The sequence below is a fragment of the Dendrobates tinctorius genome, unplaced genomic scaffold (assembly GCF_039654945.1).
Source record: "Dendrobates tinctorius isolate UK_male_01 unplaced genomic scaffold, ASM3965494v1 ptg000019l, whole genome shotgun sequence".
Lineage (NCBI taxonomy): Eukaryota > Metazoa > Chordata > Amphibia > Anura > Dendrobatidae > Dendrobates > Dendrobates tinctorius.
In genome coordinates this window covers 64,912,772-64,930,057 of record NW_027361687.1, presented here as the reverse complement: position 1 = coordinate 64,930,057, position 17,286 = coordinate 64,912,772, and positions in this window count along the sequence as shown.

Genomic DNA, 17,286 nt, shown 5'->3' with positions numbered 1-17,286 from the left:
GGATCAGCATCCCCCAGTTTTAGCAGGCAACAGTCCTTTATGCGCAGCTTTGTAGGACCTCAACGTACCCCACTGCTGCGGGAGGAACAAATTGAAGCCGTTGTCGGATGGATGGCAGCTAACGCATCGACTTCAATTACTTCCGCATCCTCTCAGGGTCAGAGCACCGAAGAGCAACCATCTGTCTCTTCACCACCTGCCAAAGTGCCCAGGCAGTCAGAGAGACATGGACAGGAGCCATCACAGTCTCTACTTCTGTTCTCGGAATCTGTTGGCTTGGAAAGAGGGGGCCAGCCAAGCAGCATTCCTGAATGTGAAGAAGAGGGAGTATGCAGTGATGCGCAACTTCTTTGTCCCTCTGAATCTGAAGAGGCGAGTGGGCCAGTGCCTATGGTCAGCACACCTCAGTACGCATCAGATGATGACGAGACTCAGTTGCCACTTTCTGGTGCGTACGGTGCTGGCGAGACAACCCCGGAGAAGCAGCTGTTTGAAGAGGGGAGGGAAGATGATGAGGTCCTTGACCCATCATGGCGTGAGCAACAGGAAGGTGGTGGGAGCAGCTCGGAGGAAGAGATTCCCCTACCGGCCAAAACAGGAGGCAGAGGGAGGGGGAAGACTTGGTTGCCTGTACCCTCCACTTCGGCACCCGTTAGGAGCATTCCTCCTTCCAAAGGCAAACCGGGCGCTCACAAGAGTTGCAGTGCGTGGTCCTTTTTTGACACAGTTGCAGATGACATTTGCTTTGTCAAATGCAAGCTGTGTCATCAGAGAGTCAAAAGAGGGAGAAATGTCAGCAACCTCAATACCACAAATATGTGGAAACATGTGCGCACCAAGCACGAGTTGGAGTTGCAGAGACACCCTGAAGACGTAGGCCAACGTACAGCACCACCTACCACCTCTTCAGTTCGTGTTGGGCCCTCTTCCTCCAGCTCACACACTGCTGGTTCGGCTTCCTCACAGGATCGCCAAGGAAGAACCTCTGCCACTGTTGTCCGGAGACCCTGTCAGATTACACCCATAGCAGCACGTTCCCATCCATCACAGCCATCGGTAGCACAGGCATGGGATAAAAGGCGCCCTTACTCGGCAAACCATCCCCGAGCACAGTCTCTGAATGCTGGCATTGCCAAACTTCTGGCAGTTGAAATGCTGTCATTCAGGCTGGTGGACACTGACACCTTCCGGGACTTAATGGCATTGGCAGTCCCCCAATACAACGTGCCCAGCCGCTTTTATTTCAGCAGGCGAGCCGTCCCTGCCCTGCAGAAACATGTTGAGGGCAAAATAAAACATGCGCTACTAAACGCCGTTAGTAGCAAGGTCCACCTGACCACCGATGCGTGGACCAGTAACCATGGACAGGGACGATACCTTTCCCTCACTGCCCACTGGGTCAATGTTGTGGAGCCGGGTACGGATCTGGAGAGTGGCGCTGTACGTGTTCTTCCAACGCCACGGATTGCAGGACTCCAGTCTGTACACATAGACTCCTCCTCCTACTCAAGTTCCTCAGAAACAGCAGAGCAGGAGCCTGTTACGACCGATATGAGCACAGCCGTGGCCAAACGTCAACAGGCTGTACTCAAATTAATTTCTTTGGGGAATCGAAGCCACACAGCGCAGGAGCTCTGGAATGCTATCAAGCTGGAGAGCGATGTGTGGTTTGGGCCAGCGAATCTCCAGCCGGGCTTGGTAGTGTGTGACAATGGCCGAAATCTGGTGGCAGCTCTTGGCCTAGGCAACCTCACACACATCCCATGTCTGGCACATGTTCTTAACTTGGTCGTGCAGAGCTTTCTGAGGGACTATCCGGATCTTGCTGCACTGTTGCACAAGGTCCGCATAGAGTGCGCTCACTTGCGACGTTCCAGCACGGCAAGATCGCGCCTCGCTGCTCTGCAGCGACGATTTGGCCTTCCGGAACATCGCATCATATGTGACCTACCCACCCGGTGGAATTCAACGTTACATATGTTGGAGCGGTTGTGTGAGCAGCAGGCAGCAGTCATGGAGTACCAGCTGCATCAGGCGCAAACAAGTCGCACTGTGCGCCATTCACACTTCAGCACCATTGAGTGGGCCTCTATGAAGGACATCTGCCTCGTTTTGCGTGCCTTCGATGAATCCACGCGGATGGCGAGTGCAGATGATGCACTAGTCAGCATGACTGTCCCCCTTATCTGCCTGCTTCAACAAACACTGCAAGCACTAAGGGATGAGGTTTCAGAAGAGGTGGAGGATGAGGAGTCCCAAATGCCATCTGCTTCTGGACAGTCTGCGCTACGTGTTTCCTCACAAAGGCCTAGGCAGGGGACACTTTGTGAGGAGGATGAGGAGGAGTCGATGGAGGAGGAAGACATCTCTCCAGAGGAGGGAGGTACACAAACCTCTACTCAGTATGTACAGCGAGGGTGGGGTGATGCAGAGCAGGCCGAGGTCACGCCTCAAACAGGGGACAGCGGTTCTTTGGCAGTTGGGAGTCTGCAGCACATGGTTGATTTCATGCTGCAGTGCCTGAGAAACGACCGCCGCATCGCCCACATTCTCGTCTCGGCTGATTATTGGGTGTACACCCTCCTAGATCCTCGCTACCGGGACAGCGTACAAAGGCTCATACCAACGTTGAACCGGGAGCGTAAAATGCGGGAGTACGAAGAGTCACTGGTGCAGTCCATAATGTTTTCCATTCCACCCGACAGCATTGTTGCTAGTGCTTTACAAAGCAGCTCTGTGCGTCGAGGCAGTGGAGGAAACTCTGCACAAAGAGGGAGCAGAGGCAGCGCCGCAGCACAAGGCAAGACCACTATGGCCCAAATGTGGCAAAGTTTTGTGTGTCCACCACAATTGTCTACACCATCAGCGACGCCTCGAGTCAGCAGGAGGCAACGCTTCCGTCAGATGGTGTCAGACTACATGTCTTGCCCTGTCGCTGTACTCCCAGATGGCTCTTCCCCCTTCAAGTTTTGGGTCTCTAAGCTGGATACATGGCCAGAGCTTAGCCAGTATGCATTGGAGGTGCTGGCTTGCCCTGCTGCCAGTGTATTATCGGAACGTGTCTTTAGTGCCGCAGGTGGTGTACTAACAGACCGTCGCACGCGACTATCTTCCGATAATGTTGACCGGCTGACTTTTCTGAAAATGAACAAGGCCTGGATCTCCAAAGACTTTGCCATTCCTCTTACAGACTAAATTAGTGGTTGGCAACTGTATCCAGGTCTGCTGGTGTGTTCATTTTTCTACCACCTGAACTATAATCCCTTTGCTTCAACACAGCCAGTTGTCGCTCAGATGTGTCGTCTGCACAGAGAAACACACTAGCTCCTGTGTTAGTGGGGTTCAGTAATGCCAGCTGATCCCCTGCTGTGTGGACGGCAAAGTCACCAGCTCCATCAACATTCAAACCACTACTGATTTTTAACCGTGCCCAACTTAGGTCTCTGGCTCCACTGTCTCTACTATTTCCCCTGACCTCCAACCCCGCCATCTACATCTCTGAAGTGGCGTCAGCACAATCTACACTTGTTCCTGTGTTCCTGTGGCTCAGTCCCATCAGTTTATCCCCTGATGTGTGTCCGGCAAGGTCTCCTGCTCTGTCCACATTCCCATAACCAGTAGTGGGAATGAGGACAGAGCTGGCGAACTTGCCGGACAAACATCAGGGGATCAACTGACGGGACTGAGCACCAGTAACACAGGAACAAGTGTAGATTGTGCTGACGCCACTTCAGAGATGTAGCTGGCGGGGTTGGAGGCCAGGGTAAATAGTAGAGACAGTGGAGCCAGAGGCCTAAGTGGAGCATGGTTAGAATCAGTAGTAGTCCACAACCTCCATAAAAACCGCTGCCCATTGGCCTCTGCATGCGGCATGCGTAATCCTGGGCTCCAACAGCGTCAGTTGGTGTTCAGAAGTGTCGTCTCCACAGAGCCAAACACATTCGTTAGAGTGTTAGTGGGGTTCAGCACTGCCAGCTGTTCCCCTGCTGTGGAGATGGCAAGTCTCCTGCTGCCTTCACCTGCCAAAATCCAGTAGGCCACAGCCTGCTCCTCGCCTAATCCTGGGCTCCAACAGCGTCAGTTGGTGTTCAGAAGTGTCGTCTCCACAGAGCCAAACACATTCGTTAGAGTGTTAGTGGGGTTCAGCACTGCCAGCTGTTCCCCTGCTGTGGAGATGGCAAGTCTCCTGCTGCCTTCACCTGCCAAAATCCAGTAGGCCCCAGCCTGCTCCTCGCCTAATCCTGGGCTCCAACAGCGTCAGTTGGTGTTCAGAAGTGTCGTCTCCACAGAGCCAAACACCTTCGTTAGAGTGTTAGTGGGGTTCAGCACTGCCAGCTGTTCCCCTGCTGTGGAGATGGCAAGTCTCCTGCTGCCTTCACCTGCCAAAATCCAGTAGGCCACAGCCTGCTCCTCGCCTAATCCTGGGCTCCAACAGCGTCAGTTGGTGTTCAGAAGTGTCGTCTCCACAGAGCCAAACACCTTCGTTAGAGTGTTAGTGGGGTTCAGCACTGCCAGCTGTTCCCCTGCTGTGGAGATGGCAAGTCTCCTGCTGCCTTCACCTGCCAAAATCCAGTAGGCCCCAGCCTGCTCCTCGCCTAATCCTGGGCTCCAACAGCGTCAGTTGGTGTTCAGAAGTGTCGTCTCCACAGAGCCAAACACATTCGTTCGAGTGTTAGTGGGGTTCAGCACTGCCAGCTGTTCCCCTGCTGTGGAGATGGCAAGTCTCCTGCTGCCTTCACCTGCCAAAATCCAGTAGGCCCCAGCCTGCTCCTCGCCTAATCCTGGGCTCCAACAGCGTCAGTTGGTGTTCAGAAGTGTCGTCTCCACAGAGCCAAACACATTCGTTCGAGTGTTAGTGGGGTTCAGCACTGCCAGCTGTTCCCCTGCTGTGGAGATGGCAAGTCTCCTGCTGCCTTCACCTGCCAAAATCCAGTAGGCCCCAGCCTGCTCCTCGCCTAATCCTGGGCTCCAACAGCGTCAGTTGGTGTTCAGAAGTGTCGTCTCCACAGAGCCAAACACATTCGTTCGAGTGTTAGTGGGGTTCAGCACTGCCAGCTGTTCCCCTGCTGTGGAGATGGCAAGTCTCCTGCTGCCTTCACCTGCCAAAATCCAGTAGGCCCCAGCCTGCTCCTCGCCTAATCCTGGGCTCCAACAGCGTCAGTTGGTGTTCAGAAGTGTCGTCTCCACAGAGCCAAACACATTCGTTAGAGTGTTAATGGGGTTCAGCACTGCCAGCTGTTCCCCTGCTGTGGAGATGGCAAGTCTCCTGCTGCCTTCACCTGCCAAAATCCAGTAGGCCCCAGCCTGCTCCTCGCCTAATCCTGGGCTCCAACAGCGTCAGTTGGTGTTCAGAAGTGTCGTCTCCACAGAGCCAAACACCTTCGTTAGAGTGTTAGTGGGGTTCAGCACTGCCAGCTGTTCCCCTGCTGTGGAGATGGCAAGTCTCCTGCTGCCTTCACCTGCCAAAATCCAGTAGGCCACAGCCTGCTCCTCGCCTAATCCTGGGCTCCAACAGCGTCAGTTGGTGTTCAGAAGTGTCGTCTCCACAGAGCCAAACACATTCGTTCAAGTGTTAGTGGGGTTCATCATTGCCAGCTGATCCCCTGCTGTGGAGATGGCAGTCTCTCCTGCTGTCTCCGCATTACAAAGACAGTAGGCCTCTGCCTACACCCTCCTATTTCCTGGGCTTCAACACAGCCAGTTGTAGTTCGGAAGTGCCGTCCACACGGAAAGAGATACTTGCTCCCGTGTCTCAGTGGGGTTCAGTAATGTCAGCTGATCCCCTGCTGTGTGGATGGCAGTCTCTTCTGCTGTCACCTCATTCAAAATACAGTAGGCCTCTGCCTATACCCTCCTATTTCCTGGGCTTCAACACAGCCAGTTGTAGTTCGGAAGTGCCGTCCACACGGAAAGAGATACTTGCTCCCGTGTCTCAGTGGGGTTCAGTAACGTCAGCTGATCCCCTGCTGTGTGGATGGCAGTCTCTCCTGCTGTCACCTCATTCAAAATACAGTAGGCCTCTGCCTACACCCTCCTATTTCCTGGGCTTCAACACAGCCAGTTGTAGTTCGGAAGTGCCGTCCACACGGAAAGAGATACTTGCTCCAGTGTCTCAGTGGGGTTCAGTAACGTCAGCTGATCCCCTGCTGTGTGGATGGCAGTCTCTCCTGCTGTAAACTCATTCAAAATACAGTAGGCCTCTGCCTACACCCTCCTATTTCCTGGGCTTCAACACAGCCAGTTGTAGTTCGGAAGTGCCGTCCACACGGAAAGAGATACTTGCTCCCGTGTCTCAGTGGGGTTCAGTAACGTCAGCTGATCCCCTGCTGTGTGGATGGCAGTCTCTCCTGCTGTAAACTCATTCAAAATACAGTAGGCCTCTGCCTACACCCTCCTATTTCCTGGGCTTCAACACAGCCAGTTGTAGTTCGGAAGTGCCGTCCACACGGAAAGAGATACTTGCTCCCGTGTCTCAGTGGGGTTCAGTAACGTCAGCTGATCCCCTGCTGTGTGGATGGCAGTCTCTCCTGCTGTAAACTCATTCAAAATACAGTAGGCCTCTGCCTACACCCTCCTATTTCCTGGGCTTCAACACAGCCAGTTGTAGTTCGGAAGTGCCGTCCACACGGAAAGAGATACTTGCTCCCGTGTCTCAGTGGGGTTTAGTAATGTCAGCTGATCCCCTGCTGTGTGGATGGCAGTCTCTCCGGCTGTCACCTCATTCAAAATACAGTAGGCCTCTGCCTACACCGTCCTATTTCCTGGGCTTCAACACAGCCAGTTGTAGTTCGGAAGTGCCGTCCACACGGAAAGAGATACTTGCTCCCGTGTCTCAGTGGGGTTCAGTAACGTCAGCTGATCCCCTGCTGTGTGGATGGCAGTCTCTCCTGCTGTCACCTCATTCAAAATACAGTAGGCCTCTGCCTACACCCTCCTATTTCCTGGGCTTCAACACAGCCAGTTGTAGTTCGGAAGTGCCGTCCACACGGAAAGAGATACTTGCTCCCGTGTCTCAGTGGGGTTCAGTAATGTCAGCTGATCCCCTGCTGTGTGGATGGCAGTCTCTTCTGCTGTCACCTCATTCAAAATACAGTAGGCCTCTGCCTACACCCTCCTATTTCCTGGGCTTCAACACAGCCAGTTGTAGTTCGGAAGTGCCGTCCACACGGAAAGAGATACTTGCTCCCGTGTCTCAGTGGGGTTCAGTAATGTCAGCTGATCCCCTGCTGTGTGGATGGCAGTCTCTCCTGCTGTCACCTCATTCAAAATACAGTAGGCCTCTGCCTACACCCTCCTATTTCCTGGGCTTCAACACAGCCAGTTGTAGTTCGGAAGTGCCGTCCACACGGAAAGAGATACTTGCTCCCGTGTCTCAGTGGGGTTCAGTAATGTCAGCTGATCCCCTGCTGTGTGGATGGCAGTCTCTCCTGCTGTCACCTCATTCAAAATACAGTAGGCCTCTGCCTACACCCTCCTATTTCCTGGGCTTCAACACAGCCAGTTGTAGTTCGGAAGTGCCGTCCACACGGAAAGAGATACTTGCTCCCGTGTCTCAGTGGGGTTCAGTAATGTCAGCTGATCCCCTGCTGTGTGGATGGCAGTCTCTCCTGCTGTCACCTCATTCAAAATACAGTAGGCCTCTGCCTACACCCTCCTATTTCCTGGGCTTCAACACAGCCAGTTGTAGTTCGGAAGTGCCGTCCACACGGAAAGAGATACTTGCTCCCGTGTCTCAGTGGGGTTCAGTAATGTCAGCTGATCCCCTGCTGTGTGGATGGCAGTCTCTCCTGCTGTCACCTCATTCAAAATACAGTAGGCCTCTGCCTACACCCTCCTATTTCCTGGGCTTCAACACAGCCAGTTGTAGTTCGGAAGTGCCGTCCACACGGAAAGAGATACTTGCTCCCGTGTCTCAGTGGGGTTCAGTAATGTCAGCTGATCCCCTGCTGTGTGGATGGCAGTCTCTCCTGCTGTCACCTCATTCAAAATACAGTAGGCCTCTGCCTACACCCTCCTATTTCCTGGGCTTCAACACAGCCAGTTGTAGTTCGGAAGTGCCGTCCACACGGAAAGAGATACTTGCTCCCGTGTCTCAGTGGGGTTCAGTAATGTCAGCTGATCCCCTGCTGTGTGGATGGCAAAGTCTCCTGCTGCCTACACAGTCGTACCACTACTGATTTTTAACCGTGCTCCAATTAGGCCTGTGGCTCCACTGTCTCTCGTATTTCCCCTGTCCTCCAACCCTGCCAGTTACAGCTCCGAAGTGGCGTCTGCACAATCCACACTTGTTCCTGTGTTACAGGTGTTCAGTCCGGTCAGTTAATCCCCTGATGTGTGTCCGGCAATGTCGCCTGCTCTGTCCACATTCCCATTATGGGAATGTGGACAGAGCAGGCGACATTGCCGGACACACATCAGGGGATTAACTGACCGGACTGAACACCTGTAACACAGGAACAAGTGTGGATTGTGCAGACGCCACTTCGGAGCTGTAACTGGCGGGGTTGGAGGACAGGGGAAATACGAAAATCAGTGAAGCCACAGGCCTAAGTGGAGCTTGGTTCAAATTAGTAGTCTACAACCGATCTTAAAATTTCTTCAATGCAGCCTCAGCCTGCTCCGTGCTTGTCCCTGGGCTTCAACACAGCCAGTTGTTGCTCGGAAGTGCCGTCTTCACAGAGTAAAAAACTAGCTCCTGTGTTTGTGGGGTTCAGTAACGTCAGCTGTTCCCCTGCTGTTTTGATGGCAATCTGTCCTGCTGCCTCCCAATTGACAGCACATCAGGCCTCAGCCTGCTAAGTGCTTGTCCTGGGCTCCAACATCGCCAGTTGCTGCTCATAACTGACTTTGGCACGGGTACTCCCTCCTGCCCAGCTTGGTTCCAGCCCTGCCTGCTGTTTCCGGGAAGTGTCAATGTCAGTTTGCCACCCCAAGTTGCCATGTCGTGTTGCGGTTGGGTTAGCCGAGGCTAGGGTGCCAGCAGTTTAGGTGCTTCCTATGTGGACTGCGGGTTCTGGTAAGAAAGGCTTGTTCCATAGTGCCAGTAGGACAAGCACCCCCTGTAGGACTGTGTGATTCGGTAACTGCGGCCAGCTTGCGGCATGCCAACTTTGCTTTTCAGGGGTAACTTCTGATACCCCTCCGTGTTCCAGCACCGTCAGCTGGTTCTCGTCAGAGCCTTTGGCCTAGGTGCCTCCATCTCGGTATCCGAGTTCCGGCAACGTCTGCTGGTCCTTGGTAGTGCTTTGTAGCACAGGTACCTCCTGCTTAGTAACCGGGTTCCAGCACCGTCAGCTGGTCCTCGGTTGTGCCATTGGCTCTTATTCCTTCTGCTGCCCCTCCGGGTGCCAGCACTGTCAGCTGGTCCTCGCTATTTCCATTTGCTCTTGCAGCTTATGCTACCCCTCCGGGTTCCAGCACCGTCAGCTGGTTCTCGTCAGAGCCTTTGGCCTAGGTGCCTCCATCTCGGTATCCGAGTTCCGGCAACGTCTGCTGGTCCTTGGTAGTGCTTTGTAGCACAGGTACCTCCTGCTTAGTAACCGGGTTCCAGCACCGTCAGCTGGTCCTCGGTTGTGCCATTGGCTCTTATTCCTTCTGCTGCCCCTCCGGGTGCCAGCACTGTCAGCTGGTCCTCGCTATTTCCATTTGCTCTTGCAGCTTATGCTACCCCTCCGGGTTCCAGCACCGTCAGCTGGTTCTCGTCAGAGCCTTTGGCCTAGGTGCCTCCATCTCGGTATCCGAGTTCCGGCAACGTCTGCTGGTCCTTGGTAGTGCTTTGTAGCACAGGTACCTCCTGCTTAGTAACCGGGTTCCAGCACCGTCAGCTGGTCCTCGGTAGTGCCATTGGCTCTTGTTCCTTCTGCTGCCCCTCCGGGTGCCAGTACCGTCAGCTGGTTCAAGAGGACAAAGAACAGGAAGACAACCACCAAGATGCAGAACAACAAGAGAGAGAAGACAAAGAAGCATAAAAAAAACAAAGCTGAAGAACAATAAGCATAAGACTAATACTCTGAGCAAATGATATTATCTTATTTATAAGCAGAAGAAGACTAAGCAGTGTATGGGGGTGAGTCCGTTCCTCCTCGTGGTGCCCCTGGAAAAGGCCTGCTGCTGCAGGCCAAACTGAACGCGGACAAATCCTGTTGTAAATCTTTTGTGACAGGCAGAACGGAAGGTGTAAACTTCTAACTTTTCTAGATAACAACTACAGGAATGCCTGACACAAACAAGAATATGATGAAGAAGAATAGGAAGAAGATGAAGAAGCTGAATATGTAGAATAATAATTGTTGAATAAGAAGAATATGAAGAATGTAAGAAAAGGAAGAAGAAGAAGAAGAAGAAGAAGAAGAAGAAGAAGAATGTAAAAAAAGGAAGTAGAAGAATTTAAAAAAGGAAGAAGAAGAAGAATGTAAAAAAAGGAATAAGAAGAAGAATGTAAAAAAAGGAAGAAGAAGAAGAATGTAAAAAAAGGAAGTAGAAGAATGTAAAAAAAGGAAGAAGAAGAAGAAGAATGTAAAAAAAGGAATAAGAAGAAGAAGAAGAAGGTAAAAAAAGGAAGAAGAATAAGAAAGAAGAAGAAAGAAGAAAGAAGAAGAAGACATACATGTCTGGCAAAATATAAATGAGGCTTACATAGTCAATATCTTTGTAACTCCTAACATCTTTAAAAAAAAAGTTTAATTCCTGCTATTCCATTTGATTGGGCTAAACCTCTATGGCTTTAATGTCTCCTCCACCTCCCACAATACATTCTACATTATTCTTAGTTGTTTTTCTTCATGTAGAATTAACCTACAAGGAAAGAAAGGGTTTTTTTTAATTCCGATATTTTGGCCCCATTGACTTGCATTGGTTCCCGGTATCGGAATCGGCGATACCGATACTTTTTTTTAAGATCGGCCGATCCATTCCGATCCGATATTTTCAAGTATCGGCTGGTATCGCTCAACTCTAGTTGTCACATATCTATTCTAGCGCCACTCTTGTCCATAGGCTGTGTCTGGTATTACAGCTCAGCCTTCAATTGCAAACTCCAGTGTATCTTATTCTGGAGTACCCGACTCATCTGTGCATTAAAATGACTTTAATGAAAACTGCGTAATGCTTTATTTCTCCTGTGGTGGTGCTACATAAAAACTGACCACTTACTGCTGGGTTCAACATGGGTTACAGATGATCAAAGAGATGTTACAGCAGGATAGTTACTTGTACGCTGATCATCAGGGACCCATCTGAAAAAGGGATTTGGACAACCCCCTTACGTAGACTAAGGCCATTACAGAATATCTCCTTTAGGTGTGCAGCACTCAAACTGGTGACATAAGCTGTATTCTAATAATACATCTTTACCAGAGGGCGTTTTCAGAATTTAATAGCTTATGGGAACACACAACCTCATCCTTCAACACCACACTTAATGCAATTGTCTGCAGCAGCATTCCCCTCCTCTCCCTCCTCCCTCACTACCATTGTCTGCAGCAGCATCCCCCTCCACTCCCTTTTTCCTTACTACCATTGTCAGCAGCAGCATTCCCCTCCTCTCTCTCACTACCATTGTCTGCAGCAGCATCCCCCTCCACTCCCTTTTTCCTTACTACCATTGTCAGCAACAGCATTCCCCTCCTCTCTCTCCTCTCTCATTACCATTGTCTGCAGCAGCATCCCCCTCCACTCCCTTTTTCCTTACTTACTACCATTGTCAGCAGCAGCATTCCCCACTCTCGCCTCTCTCATTACCATTGTCTGCAGCAACATATACCTCCACTCCCTTATTCTCTACCATTGTAAGCAGCAGCATCCTCTTTCTCTACCTTCTTCCTCACTACCATTGTCTGAAGCAGCATCCCCCTCCTCTCCATTCTCCCTTACTTACTATGATTATCAGCAGCAGCATTCCATCATCTCTCTCCTCCCTCACTAACATTGTCTGCAGCAGCATACCCCTCCTCTCCCTTTTTCCTTACTTACTACCATTGTCAGCTGCAGCATTCCCCACGCTCGCCTCTCTCACTACCATTGTCTGCAGCAGCATACACCTCCACTCCCTTATTCTCTACCATTGTAAGCAGCAGCATCCTCTTTCTCTACCTTCTTCCTCACTACCATTGTCTGAAGCAGCATCCCCCTCCTCTCCATTCTCCCTTACTTACTATGATTATCAGCAGCAGCATTCCATCATCTCTCTCCTCCCTCACTAACATTGTCTGCAGCAGCATACCCCTCCTCTCCCTTACTTAATACCATTGTCTGCAGCAGCATCCCCCTCCTCTGCCTTCTCCCTTACTTGCTACCATTGTCTGCAGCAGCATCCCCCTCTACCTTCTTCCTCACTACCATTGTCTACAGCAGCATAGCCATCCTCTCCCTTTTCCATTACTTACTGCCATTGTGCGGCGCCCCTGAGGGTCCAGTCGTCATAGAGGTACTGCACCTCATCGAGAGGTGAGGTATCCTACTCTCAGGTAAGGAGAGAGCACTACCCAGGACTCTAACTCTCGCACCCAACACACATCAGTTCAGTCAGGGCATCTGGGTGTACCCTTGGGGAGGATGGCCTCATCCCAGGCTGGCAAGGAAAGGGTGTTGGGGAATGAGTGGGGAAGGTAGGGAAAAGGGGAGGAGCTTAGAAGGTTAGAGAGAGTGAGTATTGACCATTGGTGGGAGGAGTTAGTGCTGAGATAAAAAGATTGTTCTAGAAAGAGTCAGTCAGTCAGGGATGGAGAAGGAGAAGAACTGCAGTAGGAAGAGCAATAGAGAGAGTTGTGAGGGGAGCCTGAAGGAAGCTCCTGGAAGGACAATAGGGCCAGGTCGCAGTGGGGGAGCTGGCCCCCAAGACTAGTGGAGGACTACAAGGCCCAGCTAGCAAGCCGGAGGCTGGGATAGCTGTATGTACATCAGTCACAACCACATTCATTCGCCGAAAAAGCAGCCATAGATAGGAACAAGGGGACTCAGAGGACGTCGCCCGACAAGGTCCGCGGCTGATGGTTTGGGACACTGTGAAGGTGCTGGGATGGAGGGCGGAAACCAGAATATTAAGACGGGCAGGAGAGAGATACACAGAAGGGAGTCTTGGAAAGGTGCATCCCAATCTACCTGGGAGCTTGCTGGATCCCTCACCTGGAAGACATGGCACCAAGCGGGCACCTGTGTACACAAGAACTGTGAGTAAAACTCTGGAAACTGTACCCAGCTGTGTCATTTGTGCCATTTTGCATCTCACCTACCCGCACCACACTCGCCACAACAGCCACCACAATCTGCTATATAATCGTCTAATTCTGTCTGTCTGACTGTTTGTAACAGAAATTCCGCGCCGCTGATTGGTCACGTCTGGCCGGCTGCGACCAATCAGCGACCGGCGCAGTCCAGCCGCAAATCCTGCGTCGCTGATTGGTCGCGCTGGCGACCAATCAGCGACAGGCACAGTCAGGCCGCGAATTGGTGTGGAATTCGAACAACGCATGCCACCCCTACCGTTGGGAGATCTGCAGCGCTAGCCGCTGATCTCCTGACGGTTGCCGTGGGTCATCTCCTGTAGTTGTATTAAGTTCTATGAGCAATAACATTTAATGATAATGTATATATTTTACCTGGAAAATCCTGTGTATTCAGTACATTATTCTTAAATCTTCATAAATGAACTACATACATATTCTAGAATACCCGATGCATTAGAATCGGGCCACCATCTAGTTACTTATAACATCCTAACTGCCCTGGGACACAGATCATGGAGAGCTTAACCATCTTTGCTGCCCTAACACCATCCTAGTGGATCTGCATTGCAGCGTCAGCTACCATTGCCGAATACCACGGGTGGTGTCACTACTAAACCCCCTACAATCTACCCCATCATCAACATCTTTTATCTACTCCATCATCATCATCTTTTATTAATTTTACTGGACGCCCACAGCCACAGACTGGGTCACCGTTGCCTTGACATCCCCTTTAAAAACCGACCGGCCCAGTACTGAGTAACCTAAGGCCCTGTGGGGTGCTCCAACTGGCGTCACGAACAGGGTTTCGGAGCCCGGCAAAGCTGGGGACTATTTCAGAGCCTGGCAAAGCTGGGTACTGTGTGCCAGAGGCTTTATTGTACTGTGTGCAAGAGGCTTTATTGTACTGTGGGCCACAGACTTTTCTGTATCGTTAGAGACTTTATTTCATGGTGTGCCAGATATTTTAATGGACTGTCAAGCCACCGAAAAAACTGCACAAGAGGGTGTGCGCCTGACCTTTAAGATAACCACCATGCTGTGTCACGGAGGGTGAGGTGTGGTGGGCGGGGCCTCACAGTGAAGTGCAAAGACCATGCCTGCCCACGTGATGTGGAGGTGGTTCCATTAGCAAGAAAGACCAGCCTCTTGCATTGCTGTGGTGGGCATAGAGAAAGGAGAAAGGCCTGCCCCCGGAAGAGGTCAGGGGCGAATAGGAAGTGTGCGGAGCATGTAGCTGCAAGCATGGCAGCAAAACACCTAGAAGACATCCCGGAGGGACTCCTTCAGAGTACAAATAGAGGAGCTGAGCCGCCAGCTCCTGGGCATGCCACTGACCGTGGAATGCTGGTGGAAGTCGGCCCTGCCAGAAAAGAAAAAGTTGAAGGAGCAGCGTTCCATCTGGCGGCCAGCAACCCCAGTCCCTGTGGAGGAGGAGGAGGAAACAGGCACTGAGGTGACACCGCAGGCAGGTAATGTCACCGACCCTGCCCCGGTAGCCGGGGAGCTCTTAGCGGGCCCGCTAGCTGCACCGCCAGTCCGTGAACCCTGCCGGGTTTGTACTTATCTGGATTGGGACCAGTCTACAGGCATAGAGAATCAAATAAGGGCTCCGCTCCAGCCCACCAGTCTACCAGGGGAGGTATACGCCGAGAGAGTAGTATACCGCTGGGGAAACCCGGGAACCGACTTAATTCGGTTCCCAGGAGAAGGGCAAAAGGAAGAAGGAGAGTGGAAGTCTTAAGCTGGAATGAGTATCAGAAACAGGTAGCCCTTAAGTGGGAAAAGAAAAATGAAGAGCATAATGCCCAGAGCAGGGCTATGGATAAGAGAAACCTGTGTGCAATGAAACAGGCCAGAAAGGCAAGGAGAGCAGACCAACGGCCGCTGAAACAGGGCATTGTGCTGGTTTTCCAGCTCAGCAGGGGCTGAGGCTTTATAAAGGAGCCCGACTTGCTGGCAGAGATATTCGTCAACTGCAGGGATGTGGAATCCCACCTCTTGGAGGAACACCCGGACAGGGATCTTTACCAAGAGGACTGCGTAACATACACCCGTCATTGGGGTGAGAAAGGCTGGTATGCCCTGAATGTGAGAAAATACAGGCCTGCCACCCCTGGCTCAGCAGACACCAGCATGGAACAACGGCCAGTGTCAACACCACCTGAAGCCTAAGTAATTCCTGCCTTGCCATATAGTGCCACACCAGCCCCTACTGCCTATACAATGCCAATTGCAGAACAGTCCCAGGCTACTCAAATGCCAATAGCAGGACATAACTTAACAGGACATGACTGCGTTGGCCATGACATCTTTTCTGTCACCAGGATTGACCTTGGTATATGAACTTTCCTGGCCAGGGAGTGGCAGACACCAGGAGTTACCTTGGAAAAAGAAATAAAGGATTACAGATCGTATTGAAATGACTGTATATAGTTAAAATGTACCTGGTTAGGTTTTGTTCATTATTAAAGTTTTAAAGGGACAATGTGGCAATGAACAATGAATAACCCAAAACTTTTAGTGTACATAGTTAGCACTTCTTAATGTGCTCCCTATTGGTTTTACATAAAACCCTTGAAAGAGAGAGTTCATTTGCCTTAATAGGCCACAGAACCAAAACCCGTTTGGCGTGGCCGAAGACGTGGTCCAATGTGGAGACCAGCCATGCCTTGTAGCCCGCCCAAGGCCTACGTTGGGGGTTTGAGACGGGTCCCCCATATTGCTCTAAAGATGAAGATTACCCCGGTTCAGGATGCACTAAACTTTGATGCATTTGATGGAAAATGTTTTATTAATAGTGTAGTTATATTGTATTGCAAATGTTTCATATGTATATTTATATGTAATATCTATATTTATATTTAATATTTAATATTAATATTTATATTTTACAAGTTTTCTATGCTTATATTCAGATAGTTTTTGATAGTGAGGATAGTGTTATTAATGTATATTTATAAATATAGTAGTTATTTGTAACGTAAAAAATAAAGTGACACCCATAAAGGGAAGTTGCATTTGATTTTTATATCTGTTGTAATGCAAGTTGTGTCAAGTTGGTGGTGATGACGCATTCCGTGGCCCTGAGCGTCCATGCAAAGGGGTGAATAACATTTGTAGGTGAATGATACATGACACCACCTGTGGTTTCTGATCAGATTGACCAATGCTGCAGTGTCGCTTCTCTGGGACAGATGTTGTGGTGCAGCTAGGATGTAGAAGCCCTGCACAGGTAGGGCCGTAGTCGCAGGGCAGATGAAAGAGTTGGTAGATGGTGTGCAGTGCAGGATGTAGCAGAGCCGTGCGCCAGGCGCAGGAGAAAGATGACAGACACAGTTGTGCAGTTCCTTTACCTGTACTTGGTAAGTGCCGTCCAGGACCTGGAGTACAGATGGAGAAGGAGTTGGTCAGCCTGGAAACAAATTTGGAATTCTCTCTCTGCAGATAGGTAGTGTGGCCTCCGTTCTAGCGCTTATCTGAGGTACTCGCAGTACTGAGTTCACTGAAGTTCCCCCTGTTGACTCTCTTTTGGAACTTTCTCATATGGCAGGCATCCATAGCCTTTTCCTTCTGGCTCACTGCTGGGGCCTCCGAGCCTAAGTTGGGAACAGAGCATTTACAGCTGCTACTTCCTCCAGTTTCTGCTACAGGACCATCAGTGTCCCTACAAACTCGGAGACCAGAATCCGGACCATGCGCTCCAGCTAGGAGTGAGCCTTAACTCTGCTCGTCCTTCAGCTCCCCTTCTCAAGTCCACACACTTCCCCTTCCCTTCACAGACTGCCCTAACTTTCCTCCTCCCGACCACAGAGAGCAGGTCCTCAGCAATCAGGTTCAGAGCTCTCACTGCTGACCTGGAGTGGGAACTGTGTTGTGTGTTGGTTTAACTGTTAGAGAGATCCTTCGTTGCTCCCAAGCATGACATCACACTCCCTAGGAGGAAGGTAATGCCACTGTGGCGACCGTACTCCTGGGGGCGCCACAAGTGCACTGATGCCCAGCCACTGCTAGATGATTCTGCTGGTACATTGACCCAGACCACTACATTCCCCTCGCACTC